Here is a 15,496-nt window from a genome sequence, read left to right as displayed (position 1 = left end):
TTTTCAATATTCACTTTTGTAAGACTTTGAGTTCCATAATTTTCCCTCTCTCCCTCTCATCTTCCCTCCCCAAGATAGCAAGCAATCAAATATAAGCTATACATGTACAATTATATTAAACATATATCCACACTAGTGAAAGAAGAATCAAAACAAAAGGAAAAAAGATGAAAAGTGAAAGTAATATGCTTTGACTTGTTATGCATCTATTCTTATCTGGGTTTTTAACTCTGGGATATTTTGCATGCTACTGCTCAGACATGACTGCAGATTTATGGAGAAAATGCCAATGTAAAATTACATGCTTCAGTAAAGGAAAAAATTAGTATGAGACCTTTGAAAAGAAGAGAAATGAGAGATAAGGCTATTAGGAGCAAGAATTAAGATGTGACAACGATGATGATGACTTGCTTATATGTGTGTGTGTGTTCACATCCCAAGAAATCAAAGGTTGCACTTACCTAGTTCCAACAGGTCACAGGTCAGATCTCAATAGGATCAGGCTTCACTAATACTGTGGAAAGAAAGAAAAAAGATGTATCAAAGAAAGAGAAAGGGTTATAGATTATATATCGAAGAATATTAAAGATGAAAACTTTTGGGAGTCATCTAATACAGCAGTGTAAAATAAATAAAAAATAAATAATACATAATGATCTCTGTGGGCCCCATATTGACTTGAAAACCACACATTAACATTATCTGTGTTCTATTCAATTTTTATTTGTTTTGTTCAATATTTCCCAATGACATTTTGAATTCATAGGCTATATGTATCATACCTCTGATCTAATTTGATTTATGAATAAGGAAACTGAGGCCCAGAGGCAAAAAAAGATTTACAGGTCACAGTTAATTAATGGCAGAGATGGGACTCAAATCCAGGTATACCAACTCCTAATTCAGTGATCTTTCCATAACAGTAGATTTTCTCTTTAATCCTTCCTTTGAGCACCTCTGAAATTAAGAGAGCAGCTCATTGATGAACTGGTTGCTGGGGGTTGCAGAGAAGGAAAGTGGGGGGAAAAGTGGCTGGCCCTGACCTTGGTCCTGAATGGTTTCTTGTTTGTAAATGGACTTGGAATCCAAGCAGCAGTATTTAGTGAATTGGTTGTGGCTGTATCCTGTTAAATAATCATACCCCCAATACCCAGAATAATTCTCTGCATGTGGCAGGACTTTGATAAATATCAAATAATTTACTATATGTAAAGTTTATTGCCTTTGTTCATGTGGTTTCCAATATGGTGCAGTGGAAAGAGTGCTAGGAATAAAGTTTGAAAAGGACCTAGTTTTGAATCCAGTGTTTAACACAACCTCTCTGATCATGGGCAAATTCATGAACCCTTCTGAGACTAGAGGAAATGGATTGAGGAAAGGAAGTCATAAGACCTGAATTCAAATCCCAGCTCTGGATGAGCTTGGTCAAGTCATTTCATCTCTCTAGACTTTAATAGGCCTTCATGTGGACTATGTGACTTTTCAGAGCCATTCCAACTCTCATTCTATGATTCTCAGCTTTTTCAACTAGAAAATGGGGATAATATTACCTTTAAGAACCACTTCATTAGAAGCATTGTGAGCATCAAGAGCATATAATTCAAAGTACTTGACAAATAATAAAGAGCTATTAAAAATAGCAGATCTATATATTCAATCTTTATTGTACTCTGCCTCCCTAGAACTTCAGTTCTTTCTCCTCAATGTGCATTTGAAACAGTATCCCAACAACATCTCATATTCAACATGTCCAAGCCTGAACTCCTAATCTTTCTTTCTGAGCTCCTTCCTTCTTCTCAACTTCCCTATTTCTGTCACCACCCTATTAGTATTCCAGATTTGTAATCCTAGACCCAATTCTCCCTCATCCCATATATCCAAGTCATTGTAGAATCTTGTCTTTTTAACCACCACATTTCTCCCATCTAACCCCCTCTCTCCTGTACAAACCCAGCATCTTTAAGTGAAGCTCTTTTCCCCACTCCTCTGGATTATTACAACATAATCAGTCTCCCTATCTCTAGGGTTTCACTTCTCTAGACCAGTCTACATATGGCTGACAAAGTAATTTTCCTTGAGTGCAAATGGACAGATATATTAATAATATCATTATTAAGCACTTACTAAGAGCCAAGCACTGTGCTATGTGCCATGGATGCAAATATAAAAATTAGGACAGTCCCTTCCCTCAAGGAGCTTATATTCAGTACTTAACATAATGCTTGGCACAGAGTAGGTGCTTAATAAATGTTGATTAATTGATTCTAATAAGTGGAGACAATACACACAAGGAAGTAGTGACCAGGGAGGCTTATTTTAATTTGAAAAATCACCTGGATGGCAAATTCAACCACAGAGGATTGATATACCTTTTCCAGAAAGAATGACATATTCCAGATATAAAAAGGAGTGGGAATGGAGAATGAAGTACCTGGAAAAGGCAGTTGATGAGAAGATAGCCATATTCTAATGAATATGGCTAAAAATGCTTAGTTATAATGGGCAACATTGCCCAAAGAATGGAGTTGGGCCCTGCTGAACAAGAGTCTGAATCATATTTACTGAGAATGGAAGAAGAAAAGTCTTTGATGGCAGGATGAGTAGGAGTTAATATTGCTATTAGCAATGATTCTCCTCTAAGAGGAGAGATATATTGGATGTGGGCTAAGGAAATCCAATATAGCTGCAGTTTCCATGTTCTCCTTCCAAGCATGTTTTTAGCTCTAATAACATGCCAATTTTTTTTTCCTAAAGGTGTTTTATTTATTAGGTTTCCTCCCTAGAGGAATAAGAAGCATTTTTACTGACACCTTCCCTGGTGCCTTGTTGTAGTATGGAGGTGACTGTTTACCAGAGGCTTACTGGTAAATGTTTAACTATCAGCTATCTAGGACAGTAGAAGGAGCTAGGGAGAGGGGGAGGAAAAAAAGAATATATATACATACATACATACACATATGCAAAGTACATTTTTAAGTTTAATCAGCTTTATTAACATTTTCTCCATCATAAATCCAGGGGAAACTTACTGTAATCAGTTAGGTTGGTCTTAGCAGGTCATAAAGATTGTTTGCTAAAATTTAGAGGGGCCAGGAAAGAACTTAGAAGAGAGAACACCTATACTGATAAAACTAGTAAACTATGCAGTAAGGGGAAGCTAGATGGCACAGAGTTCAGAATCTGAGTTCAGATCCTCAGACACTTAACAATTACATGGGCAATTAATCCCAATTGCCTTGCAAAACAAAACAAAACAAAAAACAAAAAGACTATACAGTAAGTCAGACCTTGAACCCAATAGTTCCCAAAGTGTACACCCTAATTACATGGATATTATACTTACAATATACATATAGGAGTCTCTTTATTCTGCTAGAGAGTGGCCCATTTCTCATTTCAAAGAATAATGAGCAAAAAAAGGTTTGGGTGCTTTTTCCCTTTTCTTCTGATTTTTCTCTCCTAACATGATACATAAGGAAACATGTAAAAAAGATGAATGTACATGTATAATCCCCAAAATAATGTTTTTACATGTAACTGGGGAAAATAATTTTTTAATTAAAAAAATTTTAAAAGGTCAAGAACTACCATTCTAATCAGTTTATCACAGTGCCTCTCTTGTTATTACTACTATAATTTAACTTACCATTTTACTGTGAAATATAAATGTCTTAGATCTTCCCTCCCAAAGGAAACCCTGGCTGCTTGTCTGTCTCTTTTAGAAAGTTAATTAGCTCCTGAAGACCACTAAGTAGTCCTCAATAACCAAGAACCCACACACACTCATAACCATAGAAGAAGGATTTATGACCCTCAGTTCTGAATACAAAGATTAGGGACTAATTCCCAAGCACATGAACTCCATCTAGGGCGTGTACAATCTTCCTCAAGTGAGGAGGACTATACACGTATGCGAGCTACAACTACAAGTTTCAGGCTAGACACTGAATGCTCCTATTCAGGTTTTTCACCTGGTAATATCTTTATCACTTGGTCATTAATTCTAGAAGACATCTGGAACAGTTCAGTTTGGGAGGAGAGGGGGGAGAGAATGTGTATATAAACTTAAAACTCCTGAACTAATAATCCCTATAATTGATGGCTGAGGAAAGAAGGATGAGGCGGATGGCATTCCCGTGATTTCTTAGAACCATCAAGTGATGGGGCTGTCAGAGACCTTCAATGGCTCCCAAAAGTAGGGGACATACCAAACAAGGGAACATAAGATGATTGGCAAAGAAAAGTGAAGATCCAGGCCCTCCCTATTCTGGAACATCCAGTTGGCTGCTATGTCAATGTCTCTCTCTATTTACCTCCAAGAGCTGGCTTATGGCAGAGGCAAAGGGGGCAAAAAGGGCTGAATGAGAGCCCTGGAAGACAAGATGGACAGAGTCCGGGCTTGGGAGAAGGCAGGGATAAACAGGGATTGACTCAGAGACCTGGCCAGGATAGATGCTTAGGATTTGGGTACACAAGTATAGAGGGCCAGAACTCTGAAAAGGTATACTTTAGACTTATGATTACTTATGAATACTTTATGATTGATGAGATAATGATTCTCTAGCTAATTATGTAATCACTCTAGTTAAGTACATATGTTTAATGTGCTGTGGTGATGTAATGCTACTATAGCAGTAATGGCTACAATTGCACATGCTCAGTGTGATGTAGTGATGTAATCCTACTGGAGTAGTTAAAGGAAGTCTCAGACACAGAAGATTCTCTCTCAGACATAGACACAAGAGAAGATGCCAGATTCCAGACTCCATCTTTGACCAGCCATGTGGCCCTCCTGCCTCCTTCGCTCCTCCACTAAAACCAAGGACTCAGGCTGATCCTGAGATCCTCCAGAGAGCTAGTCCGGACTTTACACACAAGGGTCAGGGGTCCTATTTGGTAGTAACTGCAAAGAGATTGGGGAGAAAGAGATGAAAGGAGCAACACCGAAAACAAAGCAAAGCATGGGGTCATCAATAATAATAAATCATAATAAATATTTATATAACGCTTATTATGTGCCAGGCTTTGTGCTAAGCACTTAACACTTATTATTGTAAGTGATTCTCACAACAACTCTGGAAAACAGATGCTATTATAATCCATATTTTACAGATAAAGAAACTGAGGCAGACAACAGTTAATTGACTTGCCCAGAGTCACAAAGCTAGGATGTACCTGAAGCTAGATTTGAATTCATGTTCTATTAACTCTAGGACCAATACTCTATTCACTGTTCCATTGCCTTTTGATTATTGTCTTCCTTCCCACCTCTTCCAGTTATAGGACAGAGAATTAACTTTGGTTATGAGGAAGATGAGTCAAGATGAAGGCTGAGCAAGAGACTGGAGCAGTAGGGAGACATCAAGAGCGACTCAAGGGTCAGGTAAGCAATAAGAAAATCAATATGCATGTATTAAGTACCTAATGTACCAGATACTGTATTAAGCTTAGACTCCAAAGCAGACTGGTCTTGATGAATTTACAATCTAACTAGAAGAGACAATTCATAAGTATATAGATATATACAAGAGACATACAAGATCATCATTTGGTGGAGCCATTAGATCTGGAGAGGCAAGAAAAGATATATATAGAAAGATATATTGGACCTGAATCTGGAAGGGAGCTAGGAAGGATGTATACAACAATTATTACCAAGAAGGATTCATACTCAAAAAAAGTTTAGAAATCGCTGCCTAAGGGAGATTTTTGAATTTTACTGAAATTAGAGTGGGATGATCTGGGTTCAAATAACATTACTATCTGTGTGATTCTGAGCAAGTCACATAATACCTCTTTGTGCTTCAATTTCCTCATCTGAAATATAAAGGAGCTGAATCTGATGAGTAGATTTTAAAATAACCTTTTAGCTCTAAATCTGTGATTCTATCTCAGTTCCTCCCTCTTTCTATAGATAAGGTAACTGAGGCCCAGAGAGAGGAAGTAACTGATCAAAAGTCCCATAAGGCATTGGTAGAAACAGTAAGATATAGATGGAAGTTTCCTAAACCCCTGGGTCATTGTTTTTTCCATTAGGGCAGGGATCCTTACAGGACCTGAGCAAGTATCATTCTAACTCAGTGTGGGAAGGGTTGAGGGGGAAACTGAGAAAACACAGAGTACCTCCTTATTCTGTCTCTGGCTTTGGATTCCAAATGTTGTGAAGGTAGGAACCCTCTCTCCAATGTTCACCCCAAAGAACATGATGGCTATAGTATAGAGGAAAACCCAGAAACTAATTGGGGAAGGGGAAGAGGAATGTACTCTGTACTCAGAATGTAAAAAACACCATCAGACAGTGGGAAAAATTATACCACACAATTATAGAGCAAGTTACTACCTATAAAATACTTCAGTATTCATTATCTCATTTAACTATCATAAGGCAGAGGATCTAATGCAAGTCTGATTACCCTCGTATTCCAGAGAAACCTGAGACTTACTGAGATTAGGTAAAGATATGGTACAGTAGAACAATACTGGAGATCTGGATTCAAATTTTGATTTTGCAACTTACTGTCCATGTGACATTGGCTACCTTAACCTTAACCTCCTTGAGTCTCAATTTCCTCATCTATAAAATAAAGGGACTAGAAAATGTGGTATCTAAGGTCTCCTCTAATTTACCCACTTAACTTGTTTGACTAGTAAGAGGGAGAGCCATTTCCAGTCATCCTGATCTATATTTGGCCACTGGTCTCACATAGCTCTGAAGGGGAAAGTGGTGACCTTACACTGCCCTGCCTCACTTAAATCCAATTCACCTGCATGTCATGGTATCATCTCCCCAGTATCATAGTTCTCTTTGAAAATGAAAGATAAACAACAACAAAGAGGAAGGACCAGGAGTTGAAATAAAAGTAGTTTGCCACCTAGTCCTGCCCACTTATTTTCCAAAGAGTAATTGGGGCCAGAAGATACTATTTGACTTCTTGCCATTGTTGTTTAGCTGTTTCAATCATGTCTGACTCTGTGACCTTATTTGGGGTTTTCCTGGCAAAGATACTGGAGTGGTTTGCCAATTCTTTTTCCAGTTCATTTGACAGATGAAGAAACTGAGGCAAGCAGGGTTAAGTGACTTGCTCAGAGTCACACAGAAAGTGTCTGAGGCCAGATTTGAACTTAGGAAGATGAGTCTTCATGACTCCAGGCTTGGCAGTCTATCCACTGTTCGACCTAGATGCCCCATTATCTGAGTTATCCCAAGGATTAAAATGAAGATTTGAATGCCAGTCCTCTGATTTAAGAACCAGTGTTTTTTTCCACTGTATAATGATGTCTCATACTTTCAATGGATCTCGCTTTTAGACCAAGTTATGTATAAACTGAGGTCAGGAAGAACCTCAGAGATAAAGGGTAAAGGAAGGGATTGCAATGACAAACACAGAAAAATACCCCAAGAATGGAACATGAGGGGGCTCTGTAAACCATGGGCAGGCAGGGTACAATGACAGGGCTGCGTGGGAACAGAGACAATTATCTAAGCTGCCCTGCCTGCATCACACAGCATCAAGAAAGCAAGAGCAAGTAGAGAAATACAAGGCTCTGAGAACCACCTACCCAGACGCCCCCACACAAATATTGCCAAACTCAAAAGGTAACTGACGCAGTAACCAATCTTGGCCCCAAGAAAAAGAGCCTCTATTTCCAGAACATAATGCTGTCCACCTCTGAAAGCAACCTTTCACTGGTTGGAGAATGACCAGGAAACTGTTTGTATTGTTAGGACACCTGTGCTATGTCAGAAGGAGGGGTGATCCCACATCCTTTATTGGTTGCTAAGCACATGGTCGCTAAGCAACAAAATTAGATGAAGGGCAAGGCTGAAATTCAGGCTCTCTGTGTATGTTGGGGAGTAATGAGGTTAAAATTAGGACCTGCTGATGTTGATTTGGCTAGGGAATCAAAGCAGGTGGGGTCTTGGAAGGACCCAGTCTAGTCCATGTGTGAGACACTGGAAGCTATAAAAGATCTGAATTGTGGGAGTTAAGGAAATATACATTTGAGTTATCCCAGTAGCAGGAGTCAGGTCCAGACCTTCTCTGAGCTACTTCCCTCCACATCTGCCAGCTTCCTGAGATCATAGAGAAAAACAACTGATCTCATGTATATAAGTCCCAGTTATGGAATGTTAATGCTTGAAGATACCATTAATTGGTTTACCTTCTTCCTTTGCACTCATCACTTTATCCAGAGACACTTCTAAGGAAAATATTCTCAAACATCATTGCTAGAAGATATTTTTAATGGTTTAAATCCACCTTATTCAGTTAAAATATTTTTAAATGGAGAAAATATTTCATCATCTCTTGTACTTACTAGCACATAATAAGCGCTTAATAAATGTTTGCTGACTGAATAACTAAATGAGATACCTATACATCCACTACTTCATTTAGCCTTCACAAAATGGCAATTAGATAAAATGAATATGATTGTCCCTGTTATAAATGAGCAAATTGAGGCTAGAAAGTTTAAGGGACACACAAGCAGCAATTCATGCAGAATCCCCTGGTAAGAAGACTAATTCTTAAGGTAAAATTACTGTTTCTAAATTTTTTTAAACTAAGTCTCATTATCATGCCTAAGCTGAAAATGGAAGAGTTACTTAAGAGCCCAGGTCCATTGTAGCTCTGGCTTTTGACCTGCTGCATTTCCAATCTTAGGCAACCTGTTCCACTCCCACCATATCCCCTAACCTCATCATATTAGTGCTAAACTTAATTGGGCCACCTGACCAAGTTAGCCCATTGCCGCTCAGAACTCCACTCAAGATATCCACTTGTCTCAGCTCTCTTCAATAATTATTTGGAAATATAGGCATGCTCTATTATGTCCAGCCCAATTCCCAACTTTTCAGTCTGATGCTCAGCCATTGGTCCAAAAGAGACTACTATCCCTCTATTCTAGCTTTCCTTCCTGAAAAGAGATATGAGAAAATAGCCACAGACATTCCCTATTGTGGTAACTTGGAGGGAGGGGAGGGTTTTTACCCTAACATCTTGCTTTTATTACTTTTATTATTTAACAATTAAAAAATAAGAATTTTTAGACTGAAGAAATATGCATGGGACTACTTTAGTACCTTTAAGTGGCCAAAAGTTTGTCATGTGGAAGAAGAAGCCTTTTTGTATTTCTCCAGAGGTCGGAACTAGTTCAAATGGATTGAAACTATATGGAGGTAGATTCTGTCTTGATATAAAAGAAAGAAGCATCTAAACCCCACCACCAAAAGGGAAGTGCTATTCAATTTGGACTCTGTTCTATGTCTCCTCCATCACAGTGGTAAACATCTTTGGCAAACAGACATCTTTCTGTTCCATGACTCACCTGATGCTTACAAGAAGTCACTAATCATATCTTCTAATTTTTTTACAGCATCTTGGATGATTTTGAAAGATAGATTGGAATTCTCTTGTTGAGAGATGCCCTTTGAGATAGTGTTTTCCTCTATCCAACCATAATTGACAAACAGTAAACATTGATGGAACAATAAATTGAAGACAAACTTAGGGTAGAAGATGGGCAAAAACGGTGTAGCATGGGCAGGTATATATGAGCTGCAATCTACATCATTGGGAAAAATAAACATTCAAATCAGAGAGATCACAGATCCACTGGAGTATCTGACCAAGTATCCCCTCCATAATATGTCAAAAAGTAGTCATTTTGTTTGGAAATCTTTAGTTAGCAGGAATCCATGATGGCCCAAAAGAGATCATTTTATTGTGGGAGAACCATATTTGTTGGAATTTTTCCCCTTAAGTCAAAGTATGCCTTTCTACAGCTTCCGCCTATTGGTTTTGATTACTGAAGGTAGGAGAATGAGCCTAATTTGTAGTTAGAAGGGTCCAAATCTTGACTCTGTTAGTTACTTCTTTTGTGAGTTTAGGCAACTCACTGTTGGATCCTAATTTCTCATTGGTAAAATATGGGTATTGAACTAAATGGTTTCTAGAATTTCTCCCATCTCTAAATTTATGATCCTATTATCTCTGGACCCAAGCAAAACAAAGCTAGGGTGTAAGATCTAAGCCCATTCTGCTGCTATGATTCTATTCTTAAGAAGGTAAAGAAGAATGGAGTGCTGGATAATTAATAATGACTCTAGAGGGTCAATAGTGAAATCTACTTCTGGTGGAGAAGTAGAAGACTACTAGGACAAATGTATGCATTGTCAGATGGAGTCAGTTTATTTGTTTTCTTTGGTACAAGGGAAATCATTCAACCTGGAGAAGTGGGGGGTTTCCTCTTCCAGGAATAAGAATGCTAGAGAGACAAAAGATATAAATAAAATATATTTTGAATAAAGAAAAAAAATTAAAGAAAAGTTTCTTATCTCCTCAGCCTTATTATCTGTGGGTTAAATAAGCTCAGTGTTCTTATATTTTCCCAAAAGGTTAAATGTAACTGGGCTAGAATATCCTCTTTGGTCCATTATAGAATTTCTTCTAAGCAGAGAAGAAACAGGCCGCCACTTAATGCTAGTGGCAAATAGGGAAATTATATGAAGAATCATACTCTTCTTCATAGAATGCTGGGCCTGAAGTCAGAAAAACTTCAAATCTGACTTCTGACACTTAGCCTGGATCAATCACTTAACCTCTGTCTGCCTCAGTTTCCTTGTCTATAAAATGAGGATAACAATAGGACCCATCTCCCAGGGTTGTTGTGATGCCCTAACAAGATAATATTTGTAAAGCAATTTGCATGGTTACTTAGAACATATAAGATACTTAATAAATGCTTGTTCTCTTCCCCTCTTCTTTTAGAGGAAAGAGAGGCAGACAAATAGTGTGATTTAGTCCCCTAGGAGAAATGCCGAAGGAAGATGAGGGGATATTCTATGGGAACAGATCACTGAACATGAAGTCAGAAAATTATGGAATGTTGGAAGAGACTTCAGAAATCATTTTAGTAAAAACAGAGAAATAGGTGTTAAAATCAACAGAAGATCCCAGGAACCTTTCTCCCAACTTAAGTCTCTTTTTCATTACCTCATGATGTTCAGAGAAGAAAGTGACAGGAAAAGTGGAACTTGGATAGTTATTATTAGTTTAAAAAATGAAAAAATAAAAAAAAAGTTAAAAAAAAGACTAAAGAGGATATGTGGGTAGAAGATGCTATTAAGACTAATTCTCCAGAAAATGTTATTTTTCTCTCAAGACAGGTTCTAAGATGTCAGTGATACCTATGGCAATGGCTTCCAAAGGACTCCCAGACCCTTTGAGAAAAAACCCCAGTAAATGTGTGATCAATCAGAATATCAGAAGATAGTTCATATCCCAAATCCTACCATACTCTTAATTGATAGTCAACTAATTATAAAACTTATGTCCAACCCAATCACATCTACTCTTTGTTTATTCACCCAACATTCCCCCACTTCCTATCACTGTGCAAGCCCCCAGCCACCCAACATCAGAACCAGGCTTCAACCTCTCAGAACAGCTATAACCTGTCTGCCACCTGGATATCCCCAAAAGTAGCTATGCATATACCACTAGGAACCACCATCCCTCAAAGATCAAGCTTCTGTCCCTCCCAAACAGCCCCTTTGCTGTAGCAGAATGCCCTTCCAGAGGGAATCTACGCACTTTGGGATCCAGGAATATCCTATCCCTCTTTTTTTTCATTTTGAGTGGCACAGAGCAAGTCCTACAGGATGAACAGATGTGTATGGACAGAAATTTCAATATAGGTCTTATTACTTCATCTCTCCCCCAAAATCTACTCACTTCAATCAAGGGCACCTTTTCTTTCCAGTCACTTAGGTTGGCAACCTGGGTAGCATCCTCCCGCTCCTCACTATTATTAATTGAACTCATCCAAACAGTTGACCCATCTTATACTTTCTATGCCCACAACATTTAGAATTCAACCCTTTCTCTTCATTCATAGCTTGCACTCTGATCACAGCCCTCAATGCTTCTTATATGTGATGGTTTCCTATTCTCTCTGTGTCAAGTCTTCCTCAGAATGAAGAATTCTTCATTCAGCAGCTAAAGTGTTTTTCCTAAAGTTCAGTTCTAGTGATATTATCCTTCCCCTCCAATTCCATTAACTCCAGTGACTCCCTATTGACCAGGCCCCTTAGTTGCTATTCTTCATATCTATACCTCCACCCACCAAATATTTGGTTTACATTGACTGGGTTTATATTGAAACTTCCTGCTGAACTGAAATTAGAAACAATTTATTTTTGTTTGTGCTTTTGGATTGTTTATGAGGAATATTTCTACATAGAGAGATATAATTCCTACTTAATAAACAATTGCTTATATTGTTATATATATTGATTGATATATATGTTTATCTTTCAATTAAAAATATCTAAAAGAAAAAATTCACCTACATGCCTAGTTACATTGATTAACTAATTACAAAAAAGTTAATATTTATATTTATATATTGTATTTACATATATATTATATATACATATTTAATATGTTTATATTTAAATACAGATTTTTCAAAAATAATAAAGCATATTAAATTACATTGCTCTCACTAAGTATTATCATTTATAATTATTGTTGTTGTTGTTGTTCAGTCAGTCCAATCATTTCAGCTTGGCAGAAGATACTGGAGTGGTTTGCCATTTATTTCTCCAGCTCATTTTATAGGTGAGGAACTGAAGCAAACAGAGTTAAGTAACACAGCTAATAGGTGTTTGATGCCAGATTTGAATTCATGTCTTCCTGCCTCTAGCCTGGCATTCTATCTAGTGTAACACCTAGCTGTTCAACAATATTTTCGTAAGAGAAAAAAGATTTTTTTTTCCATTAATAAAAAAATTAAATGTTAACTTTATTTCATCTTTATCTCATTCCCTCTTTAATTTCTATATTTGTGTACATTACATAATGTTTAAAATGTCAGTAACAGTAGTACTAAATATTTATATTTACATGTATGCATATATTTATATATGGATGGATATATACTGATACTATATATATATGTATAAATATAAACATATATTATATATAACATATATATTATGTTCAATAATTTTTTATTCATAATAAAATACAATCAAAAAAATTTAGAGACTGTTAAGTAAGTCATAACAAGAAGAGGAAAAACCACAGAGCAATACTTCCAAAAGATGTATCTGAGTCTACTGAGGCTCTTTGTAATTCCTTACATTAGCGGGGGAACTATCCCTAGGTATTATTCAGAAGTGAGGAATTAGGAGATAACTTAGTAGAGTGGAATGAACCCTTGCCCAGACTTTGGCAAACCTACATTTGAGTTCTTGCTCTGACATTTCAAATTCAAAATATTTATCTAGAGTCTGGTATGTGCAAGATGGAGGCAGCAAGGTAGTAGAATGAATAGAACACCACACCTGGAGTCAGGTGAACCTGAGTTCAAATCTGGTTTCAGACACTGACTAAGTGACTCTGGGCAAGTCATTTAATACTGTTTGCCTCAGTTTCCTCATCTGTAAAATAAGTTAGAGAAGGAAATGCCAAACCATTCCAGGCTCTACCAAGAAAATTCCAAATGGAGTCATAAAGAGTTAGACATGACTGAAATGACTGAACAATAACAATGGGCACTATAACTATGGGAAGTTTACTTGACTTCTTAGACTCAGTTTTCTTATCTGTAAAATAGGGATAATGCTACTTACACCACTTATCTCCCAGGGTTATTCCAAAGAAAGCATTTTATAAATCTTAAAGCACTGAATCTAACATTGTAGGAAGAATTTAATTATTACAGACAGACAACAAATAAGTTTACCTTCACCAGTGTTATTTCATAATAACATTACTAATATATCACAATAAAAAGAAATGGGATAAAGCAAATGACCATTGACTGAAGAATAGCTAAACAGATTATAGTACATGAATGTAAAGGCACATTACTACTCCTTAAGAAGTAATGAATGTAATCCCTATCCCAAAGCCCTTGGTTTATAGTATGGGGCTCTCTCCTTACTGTGAAGAAAGGCCCTGCCCTACCTGAGGGACAGGGCAGAGTTTTGAGAGGTGAAAGACTTCCAGTTTTGGCCAAACCTCTTTGGGATTCTGCAAAGGCCAGCTGTCCTTTTCACTTCTTCAAGTATTACTGAGCTTTAGGAGAAAAGGTAAAAAAGGCCAACTCCACTTCAAGTTGCTGAAGGACAAGATTCTAGAACTACACAAATGGAAGTCTTCATCATTTCCCTATCCCCAGCTTGCTACCCTAGAGACTTCACAGATCCCTTTGATGAAATCTAGGACACTCTCTCTTGATTGAGCTGAGTTATCTTACTTCCAAGAGAGAGATCCATCACTCTGTATTGTCCGGTGTATATTCTTCTCTGATTTCTGTTTTGCTACAGATTTGGATAAATGGTTTTCTTTGCTATTCAATGTGTGTGCTCTGATATTTAGTAGGAAAGGGATCAAGCCTTGAATATAAAGTTTGGGATTTTCTTTGGCCCCTAAAATGACAAAGGAATCAAATTAGCTCAACCTAATTCCCAGCTTTTTAAACTATGGGTTGCAAAACCATATGGAGTCTTGTAACTGAATGTGGGGATCATAAAAGTATGATTTATTATCAGCAAATATTTGGTTTGTATACTTATTTTATTTACCGATATACTTAGGGTCACGTAAAAATTTCTCAGGTGATAAGGAGTCATCAATGGAAAAAGTTTTAAAAGTTCTATGCTCTGTGAGCAATATTTAAGGAAACAGATAGATATAATTCCAGCTAGGTACCCCCTCTCTCTGAGGAGAGCAGAGTGCTTCTGGCCCAAACCTCCAAGTCTTCCTTTGAGAAGGATGGTGGGAGAAAAAAGGCTAGAGATGTATATTCTGCTACTCTATGAACCACATAATGTGGAGCTCTGACCTCATTATATATGGGCCCCTTATCATACATGGGCCTCTTTTTAATGTGAGATTTGTTTACCTTACAAGAAGAACTCAAAGAATCAATAGGAAGATTTATATAAACTAGACCAAAATGAAGTAAACAGAACTAAGAAAACAACATACACAATGACAACATAAGTGGAAAGAACCACTTCCATTCCCCAGCCAAAAAAATCCCCAAGTAAACACTGTGTAAGTATAATCACTAAACTTATTCCTGAAAAAGAGAGGAAAAATTATATCTCTCTCCCTCCATTCTTTGTAGAGGTGGGAGACTATGAGTAGGGAATGCTGTATATACTGTCATTAGTTTTGCTAAAATGTTTTTCTTTAATTTTTTTTATTTTGTTATAAGGGATGATTTTCTGAGTGTGTAAACTAGGAAGGATGCATAGGGAAATGAAGGTGAGAACAAATAAAAAATATCAGTAAAAATTAAAAATTATATATCATAGCTAAGTCCCACCATGAAGTCACAACCTTCCACTATTCTCCATAGTTCCTTTGGAGCTAATTGCCTATTCCCATCTCAATTAGTGTTGTTTCATTCAACAGCATGTTTTTATGGAACCAGCTAAAGATACCTATTGCAGAATGACTATATGAGGTAAAGT

At 37.2% G+C, this 15,496-nt stretch overlaps 1 protein-coding gene across 2 annotated transcripts in view; it reads right to left on the bottom strand.

The window, feature by feature from the left end:
* Positions 1–15,496, bottom strand: part of PTK2B (protein tyrosine kinase 2 beta) — a 167,111-nt gene that overhangs the window by 125,113 nt on the left and 26,502 nt on the right. For both annotated transcript variants that reach the window (XM_051976381.1, XM_051976382.1), the window contains exon 2: positions 462–514. The gene's annotated coding sequence lies outside the window, so the exon portion shown is untranslated. The remainder of the gene's footprint in view (positions 1–461; positions 515–15,496) is intronic.

This window comes from Antechinus flavipes, chromosome 2, assembly GCF_016432865.1.
Source record: "Antechinus flavipes isolate AdamAnt ecotype Samford, QLD, Australia chromosome 2, AdamAnt_v2, whole genome shotgun sequence".
Lineage (NCBI taxonomy): Eukaryota > Metazoa > Chordata > Mammalia > Dasyuromorphia > Dasyuridae > Antechinus > Antechinus flavipes.
The sequence above is the reverse complement of the archived record's forward strand: the minus strand, read 5'-3'. Positions and strand labels throughout refer to the sequence as shown.